The sequence below is a fragment of the Lepisosteus platostomus genome, chromosome 14 (genome assembly GCF_059453375.1).
Source record: "Lepisosteus platostomus isolate fLepPlt1 chromosome 14, fLepPlt1.hap1, whole genome shotgun sequence".
Taxonomy (NCBI): domain Eukaryota; kingdom Metazoa; phylum Chordata; class Actinopteri; order Semionotiformes; family Lepisosteidae; genus Lepisosteus; species Lepisosteus platostomus.
The window spans coordinates 3,684,694-3,691,199 of record NC_142624.1 but is presented as its reverse complement, the minus strand read 5'-3'; positions in this window follow the sequence as shown (position 1 = coordinate 3,691,199).

The following is a 6,506-nucleotide window of genomic DNA, read 5'->3' as shown; positions in this document are numbered from 1 at the left end:
TTGCAGTTGGCAGTTTTGATATTTATTCATTTATTTTCTGCTCTCATGTTTATAGCCTTTGTTTTTCAACAGGGCTCACATGTCAGGAAGTTTGAAATGTACCTTTTCTGCCCAGTGCAGTCTCAACTTTGCTCCCTGGCTATTATCTGGAAGCAATGCTGGGAGACTTTTACAGTATTTATACAGCGTATTTATAGGCAGCAGCGTATTGATTAACTGAAAGGGCTCCCCACTGCCAGCAGAAACCTGATTGCGTGAAGTGATTGGGTAATTATTTTCTTTGGAGGCATAGACGCATAATACCATCCATAAATAATTCAATCAAATTCAAACATGGGGCGCAGAGAAATACTTTTTTTGTTTTATGAGCTTGTTTGCTACAAAGGTTCATTACTCTCTGGTGAAAGCACAGGGTCCTGTGATTGAGTCCGTCTCATTGCTAGGTTTTTACATTCACATTTCTTATCCTATTACATGGAGGCAACACCAACTCCTGCCGACAACAAACATGGAAATACCTCGATAAACAGTCTTCGCTTAAGACTTCTTGTATTGCCTGCTGGCCATCAAAACATACAAGCGTAACTCACAAAATGCAGGGATGGATGCGCTACATCGTGATTAACGTCAATGCTCAAACCATCTTCCCTCAGCACCTGCCAGTCTAAGGGAGGATGTCAGTAGAAAACGTCCAAATGACATGTTTCACCTTGGTCTGCGTGGTGGATGGAGATCAGGCCACCTGAGAGCTAAACAGGTCTGGTTTGTATAGGAAACGTTGCAGACAACGTGACCAAACATTTTGCCACATGTACTTAAAGCTGTTAAGTGGGCAATAGCTCTGTATTTATAAACTGTCACAGTGCTGACAACAGGATAAGCTCACTAATATAACATTTCAAGCTAAAGCAGTTTGCTAACACTTAACATTTGTCATTCAGCGGGCAGCAAATGAGATGTGTTCCTGTGGTGTACACAGTCAAGGGCATGAAGAAATGGTAAAAGACCTTTCACGATCTCCTTAATATGTTTTCTGGAATCTACTCCCAGGAGTTTCGCCTTATGCTTTTCTTTAGCATTGGAAGCCTGACTCCATAGCACAAATAAATCTTTGGTTACAATCTACAGCAGTCACGAAGTCCCTGTGGTCGTGGAGTACCTGGTCTTTGTTTCAGAAATCAGCAGGTCCTGCAAGGCTTCAGAAACAAGAGTGACAAGAGCAGCCCAGAGGCTCGAACTGTTTCACAGCTCAGCTCTCGTCTTACACACGACTACAGTTTGTCTCGCCAGCTGCCTGCCACATCTTTAATCAGTGGCCAGGCTGTTTTACAACCAAATGCCTGATTTAAAAAAAATATATAATTATGGCATTTTCAATGACATGTAATTGGCTAAGTGAAGCCCTGAAGACATGGCCAGATGAACAACAAAGAGGCAGGTGAACATGACTTCATCACCCGAGGTTGAGAAGCTGGTGCATCAACAGAAAAGCAATAAGCTGACCTGTTGCTTTAAATGTGGCATTTTTTTAATGTAACAAATAACATGCTATACAGCTATATTCATAAAATGCTATATTCATAATATTTGCAATTGCAACCGTGAGGAAACTCTTGTTCATACAGAGTGTTAAGCCTAACAGAGACTGTAGGAAGGTAACCCCGTTTTTCACGTTTTCAAGTACTCAAGGTTTTAGGAACATTTCGGTTGGCAAGGCCGCATAAATCATACTTTTTAATCACAAGCCTCCATTCCCCTTTTCTTGAGCTCCAAGCAGTTGACCCTGTCACAAACTTTAACCTTTCAGTTTTGAAGGAGAATGCTGTTTGCATCTTTATCTTAGCACTGGAAACTGCAGTAAAACATCAGAAGTTTCTCCCAGACAAGTTTTGCGCTCCCTTTCACGCCCCACTGAGAGGATTTAAACCAGACAGAAGTCTGGATGAGAAATCCCTCTTCTCGGTAGAGGCATGATTACCGTTGCAGTCACAGGTCAGAGACTGGAAAGAGATTTTGCAGAAACTAGAAAATCTCACAGGGATAGCCGGGCCCTGATAACATTCACCGAAAGCTGTTTTTAAGGTAAGTTGTCATAACCTCAATGAGAACTTGGACTTAGAAGACTGACAGGGATGAAAGATCAAAGATTTTGTCCCAGTTGGCTGTGTGGTTGTCATACCAGATTTTGTAGGACTTCAGAAGCTAAACACGCAGCTGTCTAAGATAGTGGAAAGACTTTATTAGGGAACTGTTCGTGAATGCTTTAGTAAGATGTCAGTTCTAGGGAGACTGCACAGAGCACAGACAAAGACGGTCAGAGCCTTTGTTGCCATCTTTAGAAAAATGTTTAGGTTGTACAGCGTCTAGTTGTAAACGGCTTCAACAAACCCCAGGAAAGAAATTCCTAAAGCTGTGTTTTTCTGATGTAAAAAAAAAAAAAACCTCAGCACATTCTGCCATTTTACAAATTAGCTCCTCAACAAAAGTCAAAATGATGATAAATATTTAAAGAGAAGCACATTTTACTCTACAAGTAGAACTACCCCAGCAACTCTTTTTAATTCAGTTTCGTTTCAGGTAAAGAGATCCAGGATCCATTACCCATTACCCAGAACCATTAAAATGCAATGTATATCATTTGACAGAGTGTACAATTTTACTGATTTGTTAACACTTCATGCCACATTCCCCAGACACATTCAATTATGTTGATCTCCTATACTACTTAATAAGAAATTATCTTCTACCAGATCGTTCTTTTCTTCAGTGAAGGATATAGCTTTTTCAATATAGAGCTCTGCATAATAAAGCCATTAATGTCAAAGATTAATTTATACCATCAAAACTATTGTTCTGTGGCAAGCCAATCTGCATAAGAAGTTGCAAAGGAAATTGCTTTGATTTTATTTTTCTTATTACAATCGTCTCAAAATTGATCTCATTCGGTTAATGGAAGAAATGTGTGAGGAAAACAAATAGGTAGTAACAGGTTGGGTGAAAACATAGCAAAAAAACACATTTATTGGATTTACAGAATATATATCACAAACGTTCAAGTAATGCATGTACACCTACTGTACAGTACAGTCACACACATGTATGCGTGACAAACAATTAAAGTTGCTTTTTCGTTGTGTGTAGGATGGGAATCAAATGGCATTTAGTCTCTCAGACATATAATGAGGTGACATTATGGTAAAGACAAGGAACCATCCTGGGCCGAATGTAAATCAGTTCCTTATCAAAAACAACATCAAAGAAACCAGAACTCCCCTGCACAATGCTCCAGAAACCTGAATACATTACAACAGCATGCTGTGCAGTAACAATATGTGAGACGATTACAGAAATAATTTTGCAATGACGTTAATGTGATTGCTTCGGTTTGCAACTTATGCATTCATACGACCACACAGGCAAGAACAACAATCAGGCACGTTGTTAGGCGCAGGCTGTAACCCTTTGCATTCTTAGCATTCTTGTCTCCTTCGTTAGAAGTGTCCTGCATGCCTTAATTGGCTGATTTTGTTTAGTGTGACTGACACACTAACTGACACACCAGATGAAAGCTCTGGACATCTAATTACCCAGTAGACCCCCAGCTTTAAATGAGGACTGACGGAAAACTGCTTGAAAGAAAGGTATGTTTAAAAAGGCTACGTTGCCTGACTGAGGGGGACTGACCTCATTCAAAGCAACTTCATCATCTTTGCGATTTAGAGTTGTGGCATTTGTTTTTATTGCATGCTTAGAGAGGCAAAATGCGTCTGCAAACATTTGTAGCACTCTTTCAGTCATTTAGAACAACAGGGCGCTACTCCACATACAGTATACAAAGCTAGCAGGTTCTGTCAGATTGATTGTATTTCTGCGTCACCCCCAGCACCCCTAATTCTTTCCACATGGCATTGGAGGGCAGATTTAAAAGTGGAGGCTTTGGATTCAATTCAATGTAAAGTGCTGTTGTATATTAAGCCGTCACGCAGGTAAGTCTGACACACTGTACAAACTGAAAAGAATTTCCCCATGATAAGAAAAATAATGCAAAGAGGGCCAAAACATTAAATACATTACTATCACACTGCAGACAAATACTAGGGCAAACAACTGAGCCAGCCAAGCATTTTCTATTTCCTTTGTCTCTTATTTTACTGAATGTACAGAGAAAATAGGCATTAGTGTTTCCAAATTGTTATGCTCTATAGTTGCACATACACCAACTGGTGCACACAATTTGCACGGGACAGAATAGGGCTCCAATCACCTTCCTGGTGTGTGATGTCTAACAGATCTTAAACGAGCCAGGGAAGCGCGGAAGAACATATCGGTGAAGAAACCACAAGCCAATATTTGTTTTTCGTTTTTTACAAATGCCCAGTTGTTATGCTGAAAGAGGTGCAGTCTGACTCATTAAAGGGTCTTTGCCATTCCTTCGACACCACAGGAGAGCTCAACTCAAGAGTCGTGTCTAAATCCAGAGCCAGCCTCATAAATCTGTTCTGCACAAATTCCCTCCCCCCGGCATGAAAAATTATCTGATAATTTGTCTTTTCCTCTGTGAGGTACACTTCTGGAGTGCGGGTGCCTATTTCCACTCAATGTAGAGTTTCTTGGGAATGACGTATATGGACTGGATCTGGATTTAGGGACAGAGCCTTTGTTGACATCTGTAGAAAATGTTCAGCTTTAAATGCTGTAAAACCTAAACAGCATAACAGTTGAACAAAAGGATCCTAGTTGCACAACAGAATGCAATTAGGATTTTTGCATATGACATTTTGTACTAAGTTATATATATATTTGAAACTCAGAATTCAGCTATTTGACAAACTTTGTGGCCATATCTGCTGTAATGTTAATAAAATTCTAACTGCAGATCGGAACTTTCTTTTAAATCTTAGATGAATTTGTAGCACTTGCTTGTATTTTATGAAAGTAGCTGCTCAGCACTGTTAATAATGGTACACGATGACATAAACATAACTGAAGCTGTATGGAAATATGTTGCTTACAGTTATCCCATAATGCTCTGCTCCCTCTTACTTGTCTTGCAGCCATGGCAACAAACATGGCTCCCGATTTGAAATCTCTTTGTTTCATTCCCTTGCACAGCTTGCAGTTTTAACAGTATATTTGAAAACTTCCTCCTAAATTATACACCTAAAAAAAATGGAAATCCAAAGATTTATTAGAAAAATCTAATCTCACTAGGCTTTGTTCATTGCTTTTAGTGTAGTTTAGTTCAATTTTGCAAACAACTACATACAGTATTGTTCCAATAGTGTGTATTGGCTTACATCTTTGAATGTTTAATCTATCGCCATAATATAATGTGCACTCACCTCAGAGAAATGCTGTGCATTGATAGCTTCATAAACTAAAATGAATGACAATGTCACCTGATTTGATCATATTTGCAATGACTCCCTGTAGATTTCAGGGTAAAATATACAATACTGCCTTTTAACAGCTTGTAGGTTTTGGCATCCGACTACAGTAGTGAACTGGTAACCCCTACACACAGTTTGTGTGCTGTACATTTTGGTCTTCTTTAACTTGCTTTCTGTGCTGTTGTCCAAAGCTGTGCAATGATGTCCAAACCTGTATTAGATCTTGTAAGCATGAATAAAGCACATACAGTAGCACCAAATGACCAACTCCCAGCAAGTCACTTGGTTTTTGCATTTCAAGAGGCCTATCCTGGTCTTTGAGATACCCTTTAAGACCCTGGATCTAATAGGTCTGTCCCCTCTTGAGAAATACTGCACGGTCATCTCCCTTCTTGGTTGCTTTTGGCTCAGTTCCAGTGACAAATAACACCAGCAATTACACATTCCCCCCCAGTTACACTTGGTTTCTTCACTATCTTCTCCAGTTACCTTCTCCAATCAAGTGCCTGCTTAATTCATGAATTCAGCTAACTCCATGCCGGCCATTTGCAATACTCACGAAGTTAAGAGGAGTCTCATACTCCACTGGTCCTTTAACATTACGTTTTCAATCTTCAGCAAACGCCAGATTGTCACTTGCAACCTCAGCGTTTGCAGCCGACTCTGTGTGGACAGGGCTATTACTCTTCAAATCAAAATGTGTACCTCTACATTGCAGGAGCCAGTTTGGGGTGCTCTCTAGTCTCCCATCCCGACTGTCTGCATGGAGTATTCAGGACTCAGCGCAGGTCATCTAGAAACCTCTCTTTCACCTATGAGAGGCAAGTGTGCCACAAAACTCCTCCAGAACACTTACCGTTAGCCCTTGTTTCGCTGGCCATTTCTCCACAGCACATATTGTTCTCTTTAAGCCTGGCAACTAATCAAATCAACTGCCTGTCCATCCCCCTATGACACCCCTCAGCTGAATTTTCTCAAGCATCCCTAACTCACAGGCCTGAAACTCAATCCATAACTAACAAGCCCTTCACCATACAGTACTACTCTCCACACTCTACCTCTATTTTAACGAAGGAGACTCCACTTGGAGTCTAATATTAACACAAAGACACCCTT